This window comes from Lissotriton vulgaris, chromosome 1_2 (genome assembly GCF_964263255.1).
Source record: "Lissotriton vulgaris chromosome 1_2, aLisVul1.2, whole genome shotgun sequence".
Lineage (NCBI taxonomy): Eukaryota > Metazoa > Chordata > Amphibia > Caudata > Salamandridae > Lissotriton > Lissotriton vulgaris.
Genome location: NC_141686.1, coordinates 100,528,624 through 100,552,772, shown reverse-complemented (window position 1 = coordinate 100,552,772; position 24,149 = coordinate 100,528,624). Strand labels below are relative to the sequence as shown.

At 44.3% G+C, this 24,149-nt stretch overlaps 11 non-coding genes and 1 pseudogene across 11 annotated transcripts; all 12 read left to right on the top strand.

The window, feature by feature from the left end:
• Window positions 1-2,871: 2,871 nt before the first annotated feature.
• On the top strand, window positions 2,872-3,019 carry LOC147734144 (signal recognition particle RNA; annotated as a pseudogene).
• A 1,647-nt stretch (window positions 3,020-4,666) lies between these two features.
• LOC147734143 (signal recognition particle RNA) lies at window positions 4,667-4,966 on the top strand. Its single transcript, XR_015308212.1, has one exon.
• A 1,597-nt stretch (window positions 4,967-6,563) lies between these two features.
• LOC147734142 (signal recognition particle RNA) lies at window positions 6,564-6,863 on the top strand. Its single transcript, XR_015307862.1, has one exon.
• Window positions 6,864-8,461: 1,598 nt separating this feature from the next.
• Window positions 8,462-8,748, top strand: LOC147734141 (signal recognition particle RNA). Its single transcript, XR_015307798.1, has one exon.
• Window positions 8,749-10,346: 1,598 nt separating this feature from the next.
• Window positions 10,347-10,646, top strand: LOC147734140 (signal recognition particle RNA). Its single transcript, XR_015308040.1, has one exon.
• A 1,598-nt stretch (window positions 10,647-12,244) lies between these two features.
• Window positions 12,245-12,539, top strand: LOC147734139 (signal recognition particle RNA). Its single transcript, XR_015307791.1, has one exon.
• A 1,598-nt stretch (window positions 12,540-14,137) lies between these two features.
• On the top strand, window positions 14,138-14,437 carry LOC147734138 (signal recognition particle RNA). The gene has a single exon (XR_015308244.1).
• A 1,597-nt stretch (window positions 14,438-16,034) lies between these two features.
• Window positions 16,035-16,334, top strand: LOC147734137 (signal recognition particle RNA). Its single transcript, XR_015308162.1, has one exon.
• Window positions 16,335-17,932: 1,598 nt separating this feature from the next.
• LOC147734136 (signal recognition particle RNA) lies at window positions 17,933-18,232 on the top strand. Its single transcript, XR_015308049.1, has one exon.
• A 1,598-nt stretch (window positions 18,233-19,830) lies between these two features.
• Window positions 19,831-20,129, top strand: LOC147734135 (signal recognition particle RNA). The gene has a single exon (XR_015308255.1).
• A 1,597-nt stretch (window positions 20,130-21,726) lies between these two features.
• LOC147734134 (signal recognition particle RNA) lies at window positions 21,727-22,026 on the top strand. The gene has a single exon (XR_015308240.1).
• A 1,598-nt stretch (window positions 22,027-23,624) lies between these two features.
• LOC147734133 (signal recognition particle RNA) lies at window positions 23,625-23,924 on the top strand. Its single transcript, XR_015307896.1, has one exon.
• Window positions 23,925-24,149: the final 225 nt, after the last annotated feature.

Here is a 24,149-nt window from a genome sequence, read left to right as displayed (position 1 = left end):
GGACTCTCTGGGTTCTTCCGGAGAGGAACGAGGTGATCCATTCCAGTGCCTTTCCTTGGATTCCGATGTTTCTGAGGCGCTGTAAAAGGGTGCTGTGGCAGACTGTATCGAAGGCTGCGGAGAGGTCGAGGAGGATGAGGGCGACTGTGTCTCCATTGTCCAGTAGAGTTCGAATGTCGTCTGTTGCTGCGATGAGGGCGGTCTCAGTGCTGTGTTTTGCTCGGAAGCCAGATTGTGAGGAGTCGAGGGATTTGTTGGCTTCGAGGAAGGCGGCGAGCTGGTTGTTGACAGCTTTCTCGATGACTTTGGCCGGGAATGGAAGAAGTGAGATGGGGCGGTAGTTTTTGAGTTCGGTGGGGTCTGCTGTTGGTTTTTTCAGAAGGGCGGTGAGTTCAGCGTGTTTCCAGTCTTCTGGGAAGGTAGCGGAGTTGAAGGAGCAGTTGATGACGTCTCGGAGGTGCGGGGCTATGACGGAGTCTGCTTTGTTGAAGATGTGGTGAGGGCATGGGTCTGTGGGGGATCCAGAGTGGATGGAATTCATCAGGCGGATGGTGTCCTCAGTGGAGATTGGGTTCCAGGCGTTAAGGGTGTTAACTGGGGGAAGATGGTCAGCAGATGGTAGGGTGGGTTGGTTTCCGGGTTGGTTGTCAAAGCTGTTGTGGATGTCTGCAATCTTGTTGTGGAAAAATGAGGCTAGGGAGTCGCAGAGGGTTTGAGAGGGAGTGATGTCGTTGGAGTTGGCCGAGGGGTTGGAAAATTCCTTGACGATGTTGAAAAGTTCCTTGCTGTTGTGGGCGTTGTTGTCGAGTCGATCCTTGAATGCTGTTTTTTTGGCTTTTCGGATCAGTTGGTGGTGTGTACGGATGGCGTTTTTGAAGGCGTCCTTGTTGCTGGTGGATAAGTCTTTTTTCCAGGCCTTTTCAAGGGAGCGGCATAGTTTCTTGGATTTCTTGAGGTCCTTGTTGAACCATGAGGCCTTCTTGATTTTGTGTTGGCGTTTTTTCAGTGGTGCTAAGGTGTCTGCGGTGTTGGATAACCAAAGGGTGAGGTTGGAGGCGGCTTCGTTGGCGTTAGAAGAGAGGGCAGGGGAGGTTTGAAGGAGCGATGAGGAGATCTGTTCCGTGGTGATTTTGTTCCAGTTTCTTTGTAGAGTTGGTTGGAGGTGGATGATGGGTTTCGGCTTGTTGTAGGTGAAGTGGACGCAGCTGTGGTCAGTCCAGAGGAGCTCTGTAGTGTGGTTGAAAGAGACATGGTTGCTAGAGGTGAAGATGGGGTCGAGTGTGTGACCTGCGATGTGGGTGGGGGAAGTGACCAGTTGTTTAAGTCCGAGGTTGGCGAGGTTGTCTAAGAGGGTGGCGGTGTTGCGGTCGTTGAACTTCTCAAGGTGGAAGTTGAGGTCTCCCAGGAGGATGTAGTCTTTGGAGGGGAGCGCGTGTGGGGTGATGAAGTCCGTGATGTCTTCACTGAATTTTGCGCGGGGTCCTGGTGGTCTGTAGAGGAGGGTGCCTCTGAGTGTGGTCTTGGGGTCGATGTGGATCTGGAAGTGAAGGTGTTCGGAGTTGGCGAGGTTGGCGTCAGAGCTGGTTGAGATGCGGATTGATTTCTTATGGACGATAGCGATTCCTCCTCCTGTTTGGTCGGTGCGGTCTTTGCGTGTAATCTTATAGTCGTCAGGGATAGCGATGGCGATGTCAGGGGCGGAGGAAGCGTTCATCCATGTTTCCGTTAGGAAGGCGACGTCAGGAGAGATGGTGTCTAGTAGGTTCCAAAGGTCAATGGCGTGCCTGTGGACCGAGCGGGTGTTGAGAAGGATGCATTCTAGGTGGTTGGGGTCGGGAATCTGTGGTGTGGTCGGAGCGGAGACGTTGACGGTGCCGCTGAATTTGCAGGAGAGGCAGGAGAACGGTCCATGGGTGCGTCCTGGAGCGGCTTGGAAGCAGTTGGGGGCGCGACCGGGGTTAAGGGCTAGGAGGGTGGCGGCATCGTAGGTAACGCGGGGAGGCTGGGCAGTGCGAGGGGCAGGGGGTCTGGCGCTGGGAGCGGTCCAGGCGCGGACGGGCGTAGACGGGCTTACCTTTGGCGCACCTTCGGCGTGTACGAAGCGCGTGGGGGCATTGGCCATAAATGGATGGTGGGGGGAGGGGCGAGGGCGCTTCAGCTGGGAGGCGGGGCGGGCTAAGGAGGACGATAAACAACAGCAAAATGGAGGTGGAGGGGTCAGGGCGGCAGGAGAGCTTGGGGGGGACACGCAAGGACTGAAGCAGGGTCGCGCTGGTCACCAGGATGCAAAGTAGCACAAGCGGCGATGAGTAAATAAATTAAACTGCAGAGTCACGCTGGTGGAGTTGCACTGTGAATGGGCAGATCGTCAATTACAGCAAATTAAATGTTCAAAGCTGCGAGCAAAATGGGCAGAGCGGCAGGAGCAAAACGCGGTTAAATGCACTCAGGAGTAGATTAAAAGCGCTGCACAGACGGTACCTTAGCAGCAGGGGAGCGACCACTCAGCTCGGGAGCGTAGAGCGAGTCACGGCGCTTCGAGGTGTGTGAGCGCTGTTTGTTGTCTGTGGGAGGGCGCTTCAGCTGGGAGGCGGGGCGGGCTAAGGAGGACGATAAACAACAGCAAAATGGAGGTGGAGGGGTCAGGGCGGCAGGAGAGCTTGGGGGGGACACGCAAGGACTGAAGCAGGGTCGCGCTGGTCACCAGGATGCAAAGTAGCACAAGCGGCGATGAGTAAATAAATTAAACTGCAGAGTCACGCTGGTGGAGTTGCACTGTGAATGGGCAGATCGTCAATTACAGCAAATTAAATGTTCAAAGCTGCGAGCAAAATGGGCAGAGCGGCAGGAGCAAAACGCGGTTAAATGCACTCAGGTGTCCATGCTACATTGGGTATCAATATGGTGTTCTAGAGGGAGCTCTAGAATTTCAGGTTGTGTAAAGAGAGGTGCACCGACCCAGGCTGGAAACAGAGCAGGCCAAAGCTTCCATGCCCATCGGTAGCAGGACAGCACCTGAGAGCAGTAGGTGTAACAAAGCTTGAGCAAAATAGTGAGACCTAGCCTCTCTTTTTTTGACTCAAATGTGAACGTTTTGATTTTCACAAGATGGTAATGAATTATTTTTCCAAAACCAAATCTTTGTTTTTCTTTTGATATTTTTGCAGGAAGTACAATGAACATTTGAACTGGGCCGGGCATTCTAGCATAGCAGACAATTCTCCAGAATTGCGACATATTGCAACAACAAGCTAGCAGGTGGAGAGGACGGAAAACTCTGTGCAGCCTAGAATAGATGGCTGTGTGATTTTCTGCAAGGATGACTGAAATGCATTCTTCATTTTAGAGCACCTGTAGGATTAAATTGATCTGTCAAGTACAAAGGTATCCTTAGAAGAGTAACTTTGAAATGCGTTTGCTGGGTCTTCTGCTGCATTCCTACGTCCAGCTCTAATTCATTTTTTGATTAGCCCTCATTCAATTCCATATATGAATGAGAAGGAGAACTAAGAGGGCCCTTCGCTCTTTGAGAGAAACATGAAAAGACTGAGAACTGTGCAACTCCCAAACATTGGAGCCTTCGGCCATACTCCAGCCAACTCTTGCGGTTTAATACTTTTAAATCTTGATGTTGTTTAACAATACCAGCAGAAGGGATCAGGTTGACAGGCGCTGCAGTTCTCCAGTATGGGGCTGTCCAGATCATTACTCAATCTACCTTGCATTGGCACAGTATAAAATACGTCATGAAGTCTCCTATGAAAAGGTATACAAATCTGTTTGAATCACTTTTGTTAGTCAGGGGGACCCATTCGCTGGAAGGGGCAGGGAGGACAAAAATAGCTCATTGGTATAGAACACTGAATTAGCAGCTGATTTGAGGTGGGAGAAGATCGAATAAACCAACCGGACCTCAATAAACGGTTTCTTAGTATGCAGTAGCCCGCAACCACTTCTAACCCAAAAGCGTAATCTCATCCTTTTGCAGAATCAGGCAAGCTTTCACCTGCTCAAGCTGAACTGACATTGGTCTTCTTGGCCAGCAAGAGTTACTCTCTTGAAGCTGTTGAGGCTAGAGAACAGAATGACGCATATTCATTCTTTATAATAACTCTTCTAGCCCTCCCACTCCATACCACTTTATAACTTCCAATGTGGCAGATGTCTTCCATCATTGTGACCCTTGCTGCTTTTCTCAACATTGGCTGGCTCGGCATAACAAGAAGGGATGAATGGCTACAGGAGAGCCTGAATTGTGCCTGTAAGGTTCTACAGGGAGTCACTGGCAGATAATGAGAAACTCAGCCCTAAGTTGGCTCTTCTCCCTCACTTTCTTTCTCCTCTCTCCCTCTACCTATCTCTCACTCTCTAAATACTAGTATCTATATTGTATTCACATCCCCTTCACAAACTTTCTGACCCTACTTCGTCTCTCCCTTAAATCAGTTCAACCCTCTTCTTTTCCTTTAGGAAACTCCACATCTTTTTTAAAGGCCCTTCCCATATTCACACTGCTTCTTGATAAGACATTATTTTTCTTTCTTTGCAGGATAGTGAAATAGATTTTCTTTAAATACGGTTGGCATACCATCAATTCATTACACCGTACTTTATCATTATCCTTACTTAAGCAATGCATTTCATCATTAGGACATGTGCTGTGTTTGCCGGGCATGGTTGCGTGTGCCTATTGTCCTAGCTACTTGGGAGGCTGAGGCTTGTGGATTGCTTGAGCTCAGGGGTTCTGGGCTGCACTCAGCTGTGTTGATCAGGTGTCCATGCTACGTTGGGTATCAATATGGTGTTCTAGAAGGAGCTCTAGAATTTCAGGTTGTGTAATGAGAGGTGCACCGACCCAGGCTGGAAACAGAGCAGGCCAAAGCTTCCATGCCCATCGGTAGCAGGACAGCACCTGAGAGCAGTAGGTGTAACACAGCTTGAGCAAAATAGTGAGACCTAGCCTCTCTTTTTTTGACTCAAATGTGAACGTTTTGATTTTTACAAGATGGTAATGAATTATTTTTCCAAAACCAAATCTTTGTTTTTCTTTTGATATTTTTGCAGGAAGTACAATGAACATTTGAACTGGGCCGGGCATTCTAGCATAGCAGACAATTCTCCAGAATTGCGACATATTGCAACAACAAGCTAGCAGGTGGAGAGGACGGAAAACTCTGTGCAGCCTAGAATAGATGGCTGTGTGATTTTCTGCAAGGATGACTGAAATGCATTCTTCATTTTAGAGCACCTGTAGGATTAAATTGATCTGTCAAGTACAAAGGTATCCTTAGAAGAGCAACTTTGAAATGCGTTTGCTGGGTCTTCTGCTGCATTCCTACGTCCAGCTCTAATTCATTTTTTGATTAGCCCTCATTCAATTCCATATATGAATGAGAAGGAGAAATAAGAGGGCCCTTCGCTCTTTGAGAGAAACATGAAAAGACTGAGAACTGTGCAACTCCCAAACATTGGAGCCTTCGGCCTTACTCCAGCCAACTCTTGCGGTTTAATACTTTTAAATCTTGATGTTGTTTAACAATACCAGCAGAAGGGATCAGGTTGACAGGCGCTGCAGTTCTCCAGTATGGGGCTGTCCAGATCATTACTCAATCTACCTTGCATTGGCACAGTATAAAATACGTCATGAAGTCTCCTATGAAAAGGTATACAAATCTGTTTGAATCACTTTTGTTAGTCAGGGGGACCCATTCGCTGGAAGGGGCAGGGAGGACAAAAATAGCTCATTGGTATAGAACACTGAATTAGCAGCTGATTTTGAGGTGGGAGAAGATCGAGTAATCCAACCGGACCTCAATAAACGGTTTCTTAGTATGCAGTAGCCCGCAACCACTTCTAACCCAAAAGCGTAATCTCATCCTTTTGCAGAATCAGGCAAGCTTTCACCTGCTCAAGCTGAACTGACATTGGTCTTCTTGGCCAGCAAGAGTTACTCTCTTGAAGCTGTTGAGGCTAGAGAACAGAATGACGCATATTCATTCTTTATAATAACTCTTCTAGCCCTCCCACTGCATACCACTTTATAACTTCCAATGTGGCAGATGTCTTCCATCATTGTGACCCTTGCTGCTTTTCTCATCATTGGCTGGCTCGGCATAACAAGAAGGGATGGATGGCTACAGAAGAGCCTGAATTGTGCCTGTAAGGTTCTACAGGGAGTCACTGGCAGATAATGAGAAACTCAGCCCTAAGTTGGCTCTTCTCCCTCACTTTCTTTCTCCTCTCTCCCTCTACCTATCTCTCACTCACTAAATACTAGTATCTATATTGTATTCACATCCCCTTCACAAACTTTCTGACCCTACTTCCTCTCTCCCTTAAATCAGTTCAACCCTCTTCTTTTCCTTTAGGAAACTCCACATCTTTTTAAAGGCCCTTCCCATATTCACACTGCTTCTTGATAAGACATTATTTTCCTTTCTTTGAAGGATAGTGAAATAGATTTTCTTGAAATACGGTTGGCATACCATCAATTCATTACACCGTACTTTATCATTATCCTTACTTAAGCAATGCATTTCATCATTAGGACCTGTGCTGTGTTTGCCGGGCATGGTGGCGTGTGCCTGTTGTCCTAGCTACTTGGGAGGCTGAGGCTTGTGGATTGCTTGAGCTCAGGGGTTTTGGGCTGCACTCAGCTGTGTTGATCAGGTGTCCATGCTACGTTGGGTATCAATATGGTGTTCTAGAGGGAGCTCTAGAATTTCAGGTTGTGTAATGAGAGGTGCACCGACCCAGGCTGGAAACAGAGCAGGCCAAAGCTTCCATGCCCATCGGTAGCAGGACAGCACCTGAGAGCAGTAGGTGTAACACAGCTTGAGCAAAATAGTGAGAACTAGCCTCTCTTTTTTTGACTCAAATGTGAACGTTTTGATTTTTACAAGATGGTAATGAATTATTTTTCCAAAACCAAATCTTTGTTTTTCTTTTGATATTTTTGCAGGAAGTACAATGAACATTTGAATAGGGCTTGGCATTCTAGCATAGCAGACAATTCTCCAGAATTGCAACATATTGCAACAACAAGCTAGCAGGTGGAGAGGACGGAAAACTCTGTGCAGCCTAGAATAGATGGCTGTGTGATTTTCAGCAAGAATGACTGAAATGCATTCTTCATTTTAGAGCACCTGTAGGATTAAATTGATCTGTCAAGTACAAAAGTATCCTTAGAAGAGCAACTTTGAAATGCATTTGCTGGGTCTTCTGCTGCATTCCTACGTCCAGCTCTAATTCATTTTTTGATTAGCCCTCATTCAATTCCATATATGAATGAAAAGGAGAAATAAGAGGGCCCTTCGCTCTTTGAGAGAAACATGAAAAGACTGAGAACTGTGCAACTCCCAAACATTGGAGCCTTCGGCCTTACACCAGCCAACTCTTGCGGTTTAATACTTTTAAATCTTGATGTTGTTTAACAATACCAGCAGAAGGGATCAGGTTGACAGGCGTTGCAGTTCTCCAGTATGGGGCTGTCCAGATCATTACTCAATCTACCTTGCATTGGCACAGTATAAAATACGTCATGAAGTCTCCTATGAAAAGGTATACAAATCTGTTTGAATCACTTTTGTTAGTCAGGGGGACCCATTCGCTGGAAGGGGCAGGGAGGACAAAAATAGCTCCTTGGTATAGAACACTGAATTAGCAGCTGATTTTGAGGTGGGAGAAGATCGAGTAATCCAACCGGACCTCAATAAACGGTTTCTTAGTATGCAGTAGCCCGCAACCACTTCTAACCCAAAAGCGTAATCTCATCCTTTTGCAGAATCAGGCAAGCTTTCACCTGCTCAAGCTGAACTGACATTGGTCTTCTTGGCCAGCAAGAGTTACTCTCTTGAAGCTGTTGAGGCTAGAGAACAGAATGACGCATATTCATTCTTTATAATAACTCTTCTAGCCCTCCCACTGCATACCACTTTATAACTTCCAATGTGGCAGATGTCTTCCATCATTGTGACCCTTGGTGCTTTTATCAACATTGGCTGGCTCGGCATAACAAGAAGGGATGGATGGCTACAGAAGAGCCTGAAGTGTGCCTGTAAGGTTCTACAGGGAGTCACTGGCAGATAATGAGAAACTCAGCCCTAAGTTGGCTCTTCTCCCTCACTTTCCTTCTCCTCTCTCCCTCTACCTATCTCTCACTCACTAAATACTAGTATCTATATTGTATTCACATCCCCTTCACAAACTTTCTGACCCTACTTCCTCTCTCCCTTAAATCAGTTCAACCCTCTTCTTTTCCTTTAGGAAACTCCACATCTTTTTTAAAGGCCCTTCCCATATTCACACTGCTTCTTGATAAGACATTATTTTCCTTTCTTTGCAGGATAGTGAAATAGATTTTCTTGAAATACGGTTGGCATACCATCAATTCATTACACCGTACTTTATCATTATCCTTACTTAAGCAATGCATTTCATCATTAGGACATGTGCTGTGTTTGCTGGGCATGGTGGCGTGTGCCTGTTGTCCTAGCTACTTGGGAGGCTGAGGCTTGTGGATTGCTTGAGCTCAGGGGTTCTGGGCTGCGATCAGGTGTCCATGCTACGTTGGGTATCAATATGGTGTTCTAGAGGGAGCTCTAGAATTTCAGGTTGTGTATTGAGAGGTGCACCAACCCAGGCTGGAAACAGAGCAGGCCAAAGCTTCCATGCCCATCGGTAGCAGGACAGCACCTGAGAGCAGTAGGTGTAACACAGCTTGAGCAAAATAGTGAGACCTAGCCTCTCTTTTTTTGAATCAAATGTGAACGTTTTGATTTTTACAAGATGGCAATGAATTATTTTTCCAAAACCAAATCTTTGTTTTTCTTTTGATATTTTTGCAGGAAGTACAATGAACATTTGAATAGGGCCGGGCATTCTAGCATAGCAGACAATTCTCCAGAATTGACACATATTGCAACAACAAGCTAGCAGGTGGAGAGGACGGAAAACTCTGTGCAGCCTAGAATAGATGGCTGTGTGATTTTCTGCAAGAATTACTGAAATGCATTCTTCATTTTAGAGCACCTGTAGGATTAAATTGATCTGTCAAGTACAAAAGTATCCTTAGAAGAGCAACTTTAAAATGCATTTGCTGGGTCTTCTGCTGCATTCCTACGTCCAGCTCTAATTCATTTTTTGATTAGCCCTCATTCAATTCCATATATGAATGAGAAGGAGAAATAAGAGGGCCCTTCGCTCTTTGAGAGAAACATGAAAAGACTGAGAACTGTGCAACTCCCAAACATTGGAGCCTTCGGCCTTACTCCAGCCAACTCTTGCGGTTTAATACTTTTAAATCTTGATGTTGTTTAACAATACCAGCAGAAGGGATCAGGTTGACAGGCGCTGCAGTTCTCCAGTATGGGGCTGTCCAGATCATTACTCAATCTACCTTGCATTGGCACAGTATAAAATACGTCATGAAGTCTCCTATGAAAAGGTATAAAAATCTGTTTGAATCACTTTTGTTAGTCAGGGGGACCCATTCGCTGGAAGGGGCAGGGAGGACAAAAATAGCTCATTGGTATAGAACACTGAATTAGCAGCTGATTTTGAGGTGGGAGAAGATCGAGTAATCCAACCGGACCTCAATAAATGGTTTCTTAGTATGCAGTAGCCCGCAACCACTTCTAACCCAAAAGCGTAATCTCATCCTTTTGCAGAATCAGGCAAGCTTTCACCTGCTCAAGCTGAACTGACATTGGTCTTCTCGGCCAGCAAGAGTTCCTCTCTTGAAGCTGTTGAGGCTAGAGAACAGAATGACGCGTATTCATTCTTTATAATAACTCTTCTAGCCCTCCCACTCCATACCACTTTATAACTTCCAATGTTGCAGATGTCTTCCATCATTGTGACCCTTGCTACTTTTCTCAACATTGGCTGGCTCGGCATAACAAGAAGGGATGGATGGCTACAGGAGAGCCTGAATTGTGCCTGTAAGGTTCTACAGGGAGTCACTGGCAGATAATGAGAATCTCAGCCCTAAGTTGGCTCTTCTCTCTCACTTTCTTTCTCCTCTCTCCCTCTACCTATCTCTCACTCTCTAAATACTAGTATCTATATTGTATTCACATCCCCTTCACAAACTTTCTGACCCTACTTCCTCTCTCCCTTAAATCAGTTCAACCCTCTTCTTTTCCTTTAGGAAACTCCACATCTTTTTTAAAGGCCCTTCCCATATTCACACTGCTTCTTGATAAGACATTATTTTCCTTTCTTTGAAGGATAGTGAAATAGATTTTCTTGAAATACGGTTGGCATACCATCAATTCATTACACCGTACTTTATCATTATCCTTACTTAAGCAATGCATTTCATCATTAGGACATGTGCTGTGTTTGCCGGGCATGGTGGCGTGTGCCTGTTGTCCTAGCTACTTGGGAGGCTGAGGCTTGTGGACTGCTTGAGCTCAGGGGTTCTGGGCTGCACTCTGCTGTGTTGATCAGGTGTCCATGCTACGTTGGGTATCAATAAGGTGTTCTAGAGGGAGCTCTAGAATTTCAGGTTGTGTAATGAGAGGTGCACCGGCCCAGGCTGGAAACAGAGCAGGCCGAAATTTCCATGCCCATCGGTAGCAGGACAGCACCTGAGAGCAGTAGGTGTAACACAGCTTGAGCAAAATAGTGAGACCTAGTCTCTCTTTTTTTGACTCAAATGTGAACGTTTTGATTTTTACAAGATGGTAATGAATTATTTTTCCAAAACCAAATCTTTGTTTTTCTTTTGATATTTTTGCAGGAAGTATAATGAACATTTGAACTGGGCCGGGCATTCTAGCATAGCAGACAATTCTCCAGAATTGCGACATATTGCAACAACAAGCTAGCAGGTGGAGTGAACTGAAAACTCTGTGCAGCCTAGAATAGATGGCTGTGTGATTTTCTGCAAGGATGACTGAAATGCATTCTTCATTTTAGAGCACCTGTAGGATTAAATTGATCTGTCAAGTACAAAGGTATCCTTAGAAGAGCAACTTTGAAATGTGTTTGCTGGGTCTTCTGCTGCATTCCTACGTCCAGCTCTAATTCATTTTTTGATTAGCCCTCATTCAATTCCATATATGAATGAGAAGGAGAAATAAGAGGGCCCTTCGCTCTTTGAGAGAAACATGAAAAGACTGAGAACTGTGCAACTCCCAAACATTGGAGCCTTCGGCCTTACTCCAGCCAACTCTTGCGGTTTAATACTTTCAAATCTTGATGTTGTTTAACAGTACCAGCAGAAGGGATCAGGTTGACAGGCGCTGCAGTTCTCCAGTATGGGGCTGTCCAGATCATTACTCAATCTACCTTGCATTGGCACAGTATAAAATACGTCATGAAGTCTCCTATGAAAAGGTATACAAATCTGTTTGAATCACTTTTGTTAGTCAGGGGGACCCATTCGCTGGAAGGGGCAGGGAGGACAAAAATAGCTCATTGGTATAGAACACTGAATTAGCAGCTGATTTTGAGGTGGGAGAAGATCGAGTAATCCAACCGGACCTCAATAAACGGTTTCTTAGTATGCAGTAGCCCGCAACCACTTCTAACCCAAAAGCGTAATCTCATCCTTTTGCAGAATCAGGCAAGCTTTTACCTGCTCAAGCTGAACTGACATTGGTCTTCTTGGCCAGCAAGAGTTACTCTCTTGAAGCTGTTGAGGCTAGAGAACAGAATGACGCATATTCATTCTTTATAATAACTCTTCTAGCCCTCCCACTCCATACCACTTTATAACTTCCAATGTGGCAGATGTCTTCCATCATTGTGACCCTTGCTGCTTTTCTCGACATTGGCTGGCTCGGCATAACATGAAGGGATGGATGGCTACAGGAGAGCCTGAATTGTGCCTGTAAGGTTCTACAGGGAGTCACTGGCAGATAATGAGAAACTCAGCCCTAAGTTGGCTCTTCTCCCTCACTTTCTTTCTCCTCTCTCCCTCTACCTATCTCTCACTCACTAAATACTAGTATCTATATTGTATTCACATTCCCTTCACAAACTTTCTGACCCTACTTCCTCTCTCCCTTAAATCAGTTCAACCCTCTTCTTTTCCTTTAGGAAACTCCACATCTTTTTTAAAGGCCCTTCCCATATTCACACTGCTTCTTGATAAGACATTATTTTCCTTTCTTTGAAGGATAGTGAAATAGATTTTCTTGAAATACGGTTGGCATACCATCAATTCATTACACCGTACTTTATCATTATCCTTACTTAAGCAATGCATTTCATCATTAGGACCTGTGCTGTGTTTGCCGGGCATGGTGGCGTGTGCCTGTTGTCCTAGCTACTTGGGAGGCTGAGGCTTGTGGATTGCATGAGCTCAGGGGGGCTGCACTCAGCTGTGTTGATCAGGTGTCCATGCTACATTGGGTATCAATATGGTGTTCTAGAGGGAGCTCTAGAATTTCAGGTTGTGTAAAGAGAGGTGCACCGACCCAGGCTGGAAACAGAGCATGCCAAAGCTTCCATGCCCATCGGTAGCAGGACAGCACCTGAGAGCAGTAGGTGTAACAAAGCTTGAGCAAAATAGTAAGACCTAGCCTCTCTTTTTTTGACTCAAATGTGAACGTTTTGATTTTCACAAGATGGTAATGAATTATTTTTCCAAAACCAAATCTTTGTTTTTCTTTTGATATTTTTGCAGGAAGTACAATGAACATTTGAACTGGGCCGGGCATTCTAGCATAGCAGACAATTCTCCAGAATTGCGACATATTGCAACAACAAGCTAGCAGGTGGAGAGGACGGAAAACTCTGTGCAGCCTAGAATAGATGGCTGTGTGATTTTCTGCAAGGATGACTGAAATGCATTCTTCATTTTAGAGCACCTGTAGGATTAAATTGATCTGTCAAGTACAAAGGTATCCTTAGAAGAGTAACTTTGAAATGCGTTTGCTGGGTCTTCTGCTGCATTCCTACGTCCAGCTCTAATTCATTTTTTGATTAGCCCTCATTCAATTCCATATATGAATGAGAAGGAGAAATAAGAGGGCCCTTCGCTCTTTGAGAGAAACATGAAAAGACTGAGAACTGTGCAACTCCCAAACATTGGAGCCTTCGGCCATACTCCAGCCAACTCTTGCGGTTTAATACTTTTAAATCTTGATGTTGTTTAACAATACCAGCAGAAGGGATCAGGTTGACAGGCGCTGCAGTTCTCCAGTATGGGGCTGTCCAGATCATTACTCAATCTACCTTGCATTGGCACAGTATAAAATACGTCATGAAGTCTCCTATGAAAAGGTATACAAATCTGTTTGAATCACTTTTGTTAGTCAGGGGGACCCATTCGCTGGAAGGGGCAGGGAGGACAAAAATAGCTCATTGGTATAGAACACTGAATTAGCAGCTGATTTTGAGGTGGGAGAAGATCGAATAAACCAACCGGACCTCAATAAACGGTTTCTTACTATGCAGTAGCCCGCAACCACTTCTAACCCAAAAGCGTAATCTCATCCTTTTGCAGAATCAGGCAAGCTTTCACCTGCTCAAGCTGAACTGACATTGGTCTTCTTGGCCAGCAAGAGTTACTCTCTTGAAGCTGTTGAGGCTAGAGAACAGAATGACGCATATTCATTCTTTATAATAACTCTTCTAGCCCTCCCACTCCATACCACTTTATAACTTCCAATGTGGCAGATGTCTTCCATCATTGTGACCCTTGCTGCTTTTCTCAACATTGGCTGGCTCGGCATAACAAGAAGGGATGAATGGCTACAGGAGAGCCTGAATTGTGCCTGTAAGGTTCTACAGGGAGTCACTGGCAGATAATGAGAAACTCAGCCCTAAGTTGGCTCTTCTCCCTCACTTTCTTTCTCCTCTCTCCCTCTACCTATCTCTCACTCTCTAAATACTAGTATCTATATTGTATTCACATCCCCTTCACAAACTTTCTGACCCTACTTCCTCTCTCCCTTAAATCAGTTCAACCCTCTTCTTTTCCTTTAGGAAACTCCACATCTTTTTTAAAGGCCCTTCCCATATTCACACTGCTTCTTGATAAGACATTATTTTTCTTTCTTTGCAGGATAGTGAAATAGATTTTCTTTAAATACGGTTGGCATACCATCAATTCATTACACCGTACTTTATCATTATCCTTACTTAAGCAATGCATTTCATCATTAGGACATGTGCTGTGTTTGCCGGGCATGGTGGCGTGTGCCTATTGTCCTAGCTACTTGGGAGGCTGAGGCTTGTGGATTGCTTGAGCTCAGGGGTTCTGGGCTGCACTCAGCTGTGTTGATCAGGTGTCCATGCTACGTTGGGTATCAATATGGTGTGCTAGAAGGAGCTCTAGAATTTCAGGTTGTGTAATGAGAGGTGCACCGACCCAGGCTGGAAACAGAGCAGGCCAAAGCTTCCATGCCCATCGGTAGCAGGACAGCACCTGAGAGCAGTAGGTGTAACACAGCTTGAGCAAAATAGTGAGACCTAGCCTCTCTTTTTTTGACTCAAATGTGAACGTTTTGATTTTTACAAGATGGTAATGAATTATTTTTCCAAAACCAAATCTTTGTTTTTCTTTTGATATTTTTGCAGGAAGTACAATGAACATTTGAACTGGGCCGGGCATTCTAGCATAGCAGACAATTCTCCAGAATTGACACATATTGCAACAACAAGCTAGCAGGTGGAGAGGACGGAAAACTCTGTGCAGCCTAGAATAGATGGCTGTGTGATTTTCTGCAAGGATGACTGAAATGCATTCTTCATTTTAGAGCACCTGTAGGATTAAATTGATCTGTCAAGTACAAAGGTATCCTTAGAAGAGCAACTTTGAAATGCGTTTGCTGGGTCTTCTGCTGCATTCCTACGTCCAGCTCTAATTCATTTTTTGATTAGCCCTCATTCAATTCCATATATGAATGAGAAGGAGAAATAAGAGGGCCCTTCGCTCTTTGAGAGAAACATGAAAAGACTGAGAACTGTGCAACTCCCAAACATTGGAGCCTTCGGCCTTACTCCAGCCAACTCTTGCGGTTTAATACTTTTAAATCTTGATGTTGTTTAACAATACCAGCAGAAGGGATCAGGTTGACAGGCGCTGCAGTTCTCCAGTATGGGGCTGTCCAGATCATTACTCAATCTACCTTGCATTGGCACAGTATAAAATACGTCATGAAGTCTCCTATGAAAAGGTATACAAATCTCTTTGAATCACTTTTGTTAGTCAGGGGGACCCATTCGCTGGAAGGGGCAGGGAGGACAAAAATAGCTCATTGGTATAGAACACTGAATTAGCAGCTGATTTTGAGGTGGGAGAAGATCGAGTAATCCAACCGGACCTCAATAAACGGTTTCTTAGTATGCAGTAGCCCGCAACCACTTCTAACCCAAAAGCGTAATCTCATCCTTTTGCAGAATCAGGCAAGCTTTCACCTGCTCAAGCTGAACTGACATTGGTCTTCTTGGCCAGCAAGAGTTACTCTCTTGAAGCTGTTGAGGCTAGAGAACAGAATGACGCATATTCATTCTTTATAATAACTCTTCTAACCCTCCCACTGCATACCACTTTATAACTTCCAATGTGGCAGATGTCTTCCATCATTGTGACCCTTGCTGCTTTTCTCAACATTGACTGGCTCGGCATAACAAGAAGGGATGGATGGCTACAGAAGAGGCTGAATTGTGCCTGTAAGGTTCTACAGGGAGTCACTGGCAGATAATGAGAAACTCAGCCCTAAGTTGGCTCTTCTCCCTCACTTTCTTTCTCCTCTCTCCCTCTACCTATCTCTCACTCACTAAATACTAGTATCTATATTGTATTCACATCCCCTTCACAAACTTTCTGACCCTACTTCCTCTCTCCCTTAAATCAGTTCAACCCTCTTCTTTTCCTTTAGGAAACTCCACATCTTTTTAAAGGCCCTTCCCATATTCACACTGCTTCTTGATAAGACATTATTTTCCTTTCTTTGCAGGATAGTGAAATAGATTTTCTTGAAATACGGTTGGCATACCATCAATTCATTACACCGTACTTTATCATTATCCTTACTTAAGCAATGCATTTCATCATTAGGACATGTGCTGTGTTTGCCGGGCATGGTGGCGTGTGCCTGTTGTCCTAGCTACTTGGGAGGCTGAGGCTTGTGGATTGCTTGAGCTCAGGGGTTCTGGGCTGCACTCAGCTGTGTTGATCAGGTGTCCATGCTACGTTGGGTATCAATATGGTGTTCTAGAGGGAGCTCTAGAATTTCAGGTTGTGTATTGAGAGGTGCACCAACCCAGGCTGGAAACAGAGCAGGCCAAAGCTTCCATGCCCATCGGTAGCAGGACAGCACCTGAGAGCAGTAGGTGTAACACAGCTTGAGCAAAATAGTGAGACCTAGCCTCTCTTTTTTTGAATCAAATGTGAACGTTTTGATTTTTACAAGATGGTAATGAATTATTTTTCCAAAACCAAATCTTTGTTTTTCTTTTGATATTTTTGCAGGAAGTACAATGAACATTTGAATAGGGCCGGGCATTCTAGCATAGCAGACAATTCTCCAGAATTGACACATATTGCAACAACAAGCTAGCAGGTGGAGAGGACGGAAAACTCTGTGCAGCCTAGAATAGATGGCTGTGTGATTTTCTGCAAGAATGACTGAAATGCATTCTTCATTTTAGAGCACCTGTAGGATTAAATTGATCTGTCAAGTACAAAAGTATCCTTAGAAGAGCAACTTTGAAATGCATTTGCTGGGTCTTCTGCTGCATTCCTACGTCCAGCTCTAATTCATTTTTTGATTAGCCCTCATTCAATTCCATATATGAATGAGAAGGAGAAATAAGAGGGCCCTTCGCTCTTTGAGAGGAACATGAAAAGACTGAGAACTGTGCAACTCCCAAACATTGGAGCCTTCGGCCTTACTCCAGCCAACTCTTGCGGTTTAATACTTTTAAATCTTGATGTTGTTTAACAATACCAGCAGAAGGGATCAGGTTGACAGGCGCTGCAGTTCTCCAGTATGGGGCTGTCCAGATCATTACTGAATCTACCTTGCATTGGCACAGTATAAAATACGTCATGAAGTCTCCTATGAAAAGGTATACAAATCTGTTTGAATCACTTTTGTTAGTCAGGGGGACCCATTCGCTGGAAGGGGCAGGGAGGACAAAAATAGCTCATTGGTATAGAACACTGAATTAGCAGCTGATTTTGAGGTGGGAGAAGATCGAGTAATCCAACCGGACCTCAATAAATGGTTTCTTAGTATGCAGTAGCCCGCAACCACTTCTAACCCAAAAGCGTAATCTCATCCTTTTGCAGAATCAGGCAAGCTTTCACCTGCTCAAGCTGAACTGACATTGGTCTTCTCGGCCAGCAAGAGTTCCTCTCTTGAAGCTGTTGAGGCTAGAGAACAGAATGACGCGTATTCATTCTTTATAATAACTCTTCTAGCCCTCCCACTCCATACCACTTTATAACTTCCAATGTTGCAGATGTCTTCCATCATTGTGACCCTTGCTACTTTTCTCAACATTGGCTGGCTCGGCATAACAAGAAGGGATAGATGGCTACAGGAGAGCCTGAATTGTGCCTGTAAGGTTCTACAGGGAGTCACTGGCAGATAATGAGAAACTCAGCCCTAAGTTGGCTCTTCTCTCTCACTTTCTTTCTCCTCTCTCCCTCTACCTATCTCTCACTCTCTAAATACTAGTATCTATATTGTATTCACATCCCCTTCACAAACTTTCTGACCCTATTTCCTCTCTCCCTTAAATCAGATCAACCCTCTTCTTTTCCTTTAGGAAACTCCACATCTTTTTTAAAGGCCCTTCCCATATTCACACTGCTTCTTGATAAGACATTATTTTCCTTTCTTTGAAGGATAGTGAAATAGATTTTCTTGAAATACGGTTGGCATACCATCAATTCATTACACCGTACTTTATCATTATCCTTTCTTAAGCAATGCATTTCATCATTAGGACATGTGCTGTGTTTGCCGGGCATGGTGGCGTGTGCCTGTTGTCCTAGCTACTTGGGAGGCTGAGGCTTGTGGATTGCTTGAGCTCAGGGGTTCTGGGCTCCACTCAGCTGTGTTGATCAGGTGTCCATGCTACGTTGGGTATCAATATGGTGTTCTAGAGGGAGCTCTAGAATGTCAGGTTGTGTAAAGAGAGGTGCACCGACCCAGGCTGGAAACAGAGCAGGCCAAAGCTTCCATGCCCATCGGTAGCAGGACATCACCTGAGAGCAGTAGGTGTAACACAGCTTGAGCAAAATAGTGAGACCTAGCCTCTCTTTTTTTGACTCAAATGTGAACGTTTTGATTTTCACAAGATGGTAATGAATTATTTTTCCAAAACCAAATCTTTGTTTTTCTTTTGATATTTTTGCAGGAAGTACAATGAACATTTGAACTGGGCCGGGCATTCTAGCATAGCAGACAATTCTCCAGAATTGCGACATATTGCAACAACAAGCTAGCAGGTGGAGAGGACGGAAAACTCTGTGCAGCCTAGAATAGATGGCTGTGTGATTTTCTGCAAGGATGACTGAAATGCATTCTTCATTTTAGAGCACCTGTAGGATTAAATTGATCTGTCAAGTACAAAGGTATCCTTAGAAGAGTAACTTTGAAATGCGTTTGCTGGGTCTTCTGCTGCATTCCTACGTCCAGCTCTAATTCATTTTTTGATTAGCCCTCATTCAATTCCATATATGAATGAGAAGGAGAAATAAGAGGGCCCTTCGCTCTTTGAGAGAAACATGAAAAGACTGAGAACTGTGCAACTCCCAAACATTGGAGCCTTCGGCCATACTCCAGCCAACTCTTGCGGTTTAATACTTTTAAATCTTGATGTTGTTTAACAATACCAGCAGAAGGGATCAGGTTGACAGGCGCTGCAGTTCTCCAGTATGGGGCTGTCCAGATCATTACTCAATCTACCTTGCATTGGCACAGTATAAAATACGTCATGAAGTCTCCTATGAAAAGGTATACAAATCTGTTTGAATCACTTTTGTTAGTCAGGGGGACCCATTCGCTGGAAGAGGCAGGGAGGACAAAAATAGCTCATTGGTATAGAACACTGAATTAGCAGCTGATTTTGAGGTGGGAGAAGATCGAATAAACCAACCGGACCTCAATAAACGGTTTCTTAGTATGCAGTAGCCCGCAACCACTTCTAACCCAAAAGCGTAATCTCATCCTTTTGCAGAATCAGGCAAGCTTTCACCTGCTCAAGCTGAACTGACATTGGTCTTCTTGGCCAGCAAGAGTTACTCTCTTGAAGCTGTTGAGGCTAGAGAACAGAATGACGCATATTCATTCTTTATAATAACTCTTCTAGCCCTCCCACTCCATACCACTTTATAACTTCCAATGTGGCAGATGTCTTCCATCATTGTGACCCTTGCTGCTTTTCTCAACATTGGCTGGCTCGGCATAACAAGAAGGGATGAATGGCTACAGGAGAGCCTGAATTGTGCCTGTAAGGTTCTACAGGGAGTCACTGGCAGATAATGAGAAACTCAGCCCTAAGTTGGCTCTTCTCCCTCACTTTCTTTCTCCTCTCTCCCTCTACCTATCTCTCACTCTCTAAATACTAGTATCTATATTGTATTCACATCCCCTTCACAAACTTTCTGACCCTACTTCCTCTCTCCCTTAAATCAGTTCAACCCTCTTCTTTTCCTTTAGGAAACTCCACATCTTTTTTAAAGGCCCTTCCCATATTCACACTGCTTCTTGATAAGACATTATTTTTCTTTCTTTGCAGGATAGTGAAATAGATTTTCTTTAAATACGGTTGGCATACCATCAATTCATTACACCGTACTTTATCATTATCCTTACTTAAGCAATGCATTTCATCATTAGGACATGTGCTGTGTTTGCCGGGCATGGTGGTGTGTGCCTGTTGTCCTAGCTACTTGGGAGGCTGAGGCTTGTGGATTGCTTGAGCTCAGGGGTTCTGGGCTGCACTCAGCTGTGTTGATCAGGTGTCCATGCTAGTTGGGCATCAATATGGTGTTCTAGAGGGAGCTCTAGAATTTCAGGTTGTGTAATGAGAGGTGCACAGACCCAGGCTGGAAACAGAGCAGGCCAAAGCTTCCATGCCCATCGGTAGCAGGACAGCACCTGAGAGCAGTAGGTGTAACACAGCTTGAGCAAAATAGTGAGACCTAGCCTCTCTTTTTTTGACTCAAATGTGAACGTTTTGATTTTTACAAGATGGTAATGAATTATTTTTCCAAAACCAAATCTTTGTTTTTCTTTTGATATTTTTGCAGGAAGTACAATGAACATTTGAACTGGGCCGGGCATTCTAGCATAGCAGACAATTCTCCAGAATTGCGACATATTGCAACAACAAGCTAGCAGGTGGAGAGGACGGAAAACTCTGTGCAGCCTAGAATAGATGGCTGTGTGATTTTCTGCAAGGATGACTGAAATGCATTCTTCATTTTAGAGCACCTGTAGGAATAAATTGATCTGTCAAGTACAAAGGTATCCTTAGAAGAGCAACTTTGAAATGCGTTTGCTGGGTCTTCTGCTGCATTCCTACGTCCAGCTCTAATTCATTTTTTGATTAGCCCTCATTCAATTCCATATATGAATGAGAAGGAGAAATAAGAGGGCCCTTCGCTCTTTGAGAGAAACATGAAAAGACTGAGAACTGTGCAACTCCCAAACATTGGAGCCTTCGGCCTTACTCCAGCCAACTCTTGCGGTTTAATACTTTTAAATCTTGATGTTGTTTAACAATACCAGCAGAAGGGATCAGGTTGACAGGCGCTGTAGTTCTCCAGTATGGGGCTGTCCAGATCATTACTCAATCTACCTTGCATTGGCACAGTATAAAATACGTCATGAAGTCTCCTATGAAAAGGTATACAAATCTGTTTGAATCACTTTTGTTAGTCAGGGGGACCCATTCGCTGGAAGGGGCAGGGAGGACAAAAATAGCTCATTGGTATAGAACACTGAATTAACAGCTGATTTTGAGGTGGGAGAAGATCGAGTAATCCAACCGGACCTCAATAAACGGTTTCTTAGTATGCAGTAGCCCGCAACCACTTCTAACCCAAAAGCGTAATCTCATCCTTTTGAAGAATCAGGCAAGCTTTCACCTGCTCAAGCTGAACTGACATTGGTCTTCTTGGCCAGCAAGTTTTACTCTCTTGAAGCTGTTGAGGCTAGAGAACAGAATGACGCATATTCATTCTTTATAATAACTCTTCTAGCCCTCCCACTCCATACCACTTTATAACTTCCAATGTGGCAGATGTCTTCAATCATTGTGACCCTTGCTGCTTTTCTCAACATTGGCTGGCTCGGCATAACGAGAAGGGATGGTTGGCTACAGGAGAGCCTGAATTGTGCCTGTAAGGTTCTACAGGGAGTCACTGGCAGATAATGAGAAACTCAGCCCTAAGTTGGCTCTTCTCCCTCACTTTCTTTCTCCTCTCTCCCTCTACCTATCTCTCACTCACTAAATACTAGTATCTATATTGTATTCACATCCCCTTCACAAACTTTCTGACCCTACTTCCTCTCTCCCTTAAATCAGTTCAACCCTCTTCTTTTACTTTAGGAAACTCCACATCTTTTTAAAGGCCCTTCCCATATTCACACTGCTTCTTGATAAGACATTATTTTCCTTTCTTTGCAGGATAGTGAAATAGATTTTCTTGAAATACGGTTGGCATACCATCAATTCATTACACCGTACTTTATCATTATCCTTACTTAAGCAATGCATTTCATCATTAGGACATGTGCTGTGTTTGCCGGGCATGGTGGCGTGTGCCTGTTGTCCTAGCTACTTGGGAGGCTGAGGCTTGTGGATTGCTTGAGCTCAGGGGTTCTGGGCTGCACTCAGCTGTGTTGATCAGGTGTCCATGCTACGTTGGGTATCAATATGGTGTTCAAGAGGGAGCTCTAGAATTTCAGGTTGTGTATTGAGAGGTGCACCAACCCAGGCTGGAAACAGAGCAGGCCAAAGCTTCCATGCCCATCGGTAGCAGGACAGCACCTGAGAGCAGTAGGTGTAACACAGCTTGAGCAAAATAGTGAGACCTAGCCTCTCTTTTTTTGAATCAAATGTGAACGTTTTGATTTTTACAAGATGGTAATGAATTATTTTTCCAAAACCAAATCTTTGTTTTTCTTTTGATATTTTTGCAGGAAGTACAATGAACATTTGAATAGGGCCGGGCATTCTAGCATAGCAGACAATTCTCCAGAATTGACACATATTGCAACAACAAGCTAGCAGGTGGAGAGGACGGAAAACTCTGTGCAGCCTAGAATAGATGGCTGTGTGATTTTCTGCAAGAATGACTGAAATGCATTCTTCATTTTAGAGCACCTGTAGGATTAAATTGATCTGTCAAGTACAAAAGTATCCTTAGAAGAGCAACTTTGAAATGCGTTTGCTGGGTCTTCTGCTGCATTCCTACGTCCAGCTCTAATTCATTTTTTGATTAGCCCTCATTCAATTCCATATATGAATGAGAAGGAGAAATAAGAGGGCCCTTCGCTCTTTGAGAGAAACATGAAAAGACTGAGAACTGTGCAACTCCCAAACATTGGAGCCTTCGGCCTTACTCCAGCCAACTCTTGCGGTTTAATACTTTTAAATCTTGATGTTGTTTAACAATACCAGCAGAAGGGATCAGGTTGACAGGCGCTGCAGTTCTCCAGTATGGGGCTGTCCAGATCATTACTGAATCTACCTTGCATTGGCACAGTATAAAATACGTCATGAAGTCTCCTATGAAAAGGTATACAAATCTGTTTGAATCACTTTTGTTAGTCAGGGGGACCCATTCGCTGGAAGGGGCAGGGAGGACAAAAATAGCTCATTGGTATAGAACACTGAATTAGCAGCTGATTTTGAGGTGGGAGAAGATCGAGTAATCCAACCGGACCTCAATAAACGGTTTCTTAGTATGCAGTAGCCCGCAACCACTTCTAACCCAAAAGCGTAATCTCATCCTTTTGCAGAATCAGGCAAGCTTTCACCTGCTCAAGCTGAACTGACATTGGTCTTCTCGGCCAGCAAGAGTTCCTCTCTTGAAGCTGTTGAGGCTAGAGAACAGAATGACGCGTATTCATTCTTTATAATAACTCTTCTAGCCCTCCCACTCCATACCACTTTATAACTTCCAATGTTGCAGATGTCTTCCATCATTGTGACCCTTGCTACTTTTCTCAACATTGGCTGGCTCGGCATAACAAGAAGGGATGGATGGCTACAGGAGAGCCTGAATTGTGCCTGTAAGGTTCTACAGGGAGTCACTGGCAGATAATGAGAAACTCAGCCCTAAGTTGGCTCTTCTCTCTCACTTTCTTTCTCCTCTCTCCCTCTACCTATCTCTCACTCTCTAAATACTAGTATCTATATTGTATTCACATCCCCTTCACAAACTTTCTGACCCTACTTCCTCTCTCCCTTAAATCAGTTCAACCCTCTTCTTTTCCTTTAGGAAACTCCACATCTTTTTTAAAGGCCCTTCCCATATTCACACTGCTTCTTGATAAGACATTATTTTCCTTTCTTTGCAGGATAGTGAAATAGATTTTCTTGAAATACGGTTGGCATACCATCAATTCATTACACCGTACTTTATCATTATCCTTACTTAAGCAATGCATTTCATCATTAGGACATGTGCTGTGTTTGCCGGGCATGGTGGTGTGTGCCTGTTGTCCTAGCTACTTGGGAGGCTGAGGCTTGTGGATTGCTTGAGCTCAGGGGTTCTGGGCTGCACTCAGCTGTGTTGATCAGGTGTCCATGCTACGTTGGGTATCAATATGGTGTTCTAGAGGGAGCTCTAGAATTTCAGGTTGTGTAATGAGAGGTGCACCGACCCAGGCTGGAAACAGAGCAGGCCAAAGCTTCCATGCCCATCGGTAGCAGGACAGCACCTGAGAGCAGTAGGTGTAACACAGCTTGAGCAAAATAGTGAGACCTAGCCTCTCTTTTTTTGACTCAAATGTGAACGTTTTGATTTTTACAAGATGGTAATGAATTATTTTTCCAAAACCAAATCTTTGTTTTTCTTTTGATATTTTTGCAGGAAGTACAATGAACATTTGAATAGGGCTGGGCATTCTAGCATAGCAGACAATTCTCCAGAATTGCAACATATTGCAACAACAAGCTAGCAGGTGGAGAGGACGGAAAACTCTGTGCAGCCTAGAATA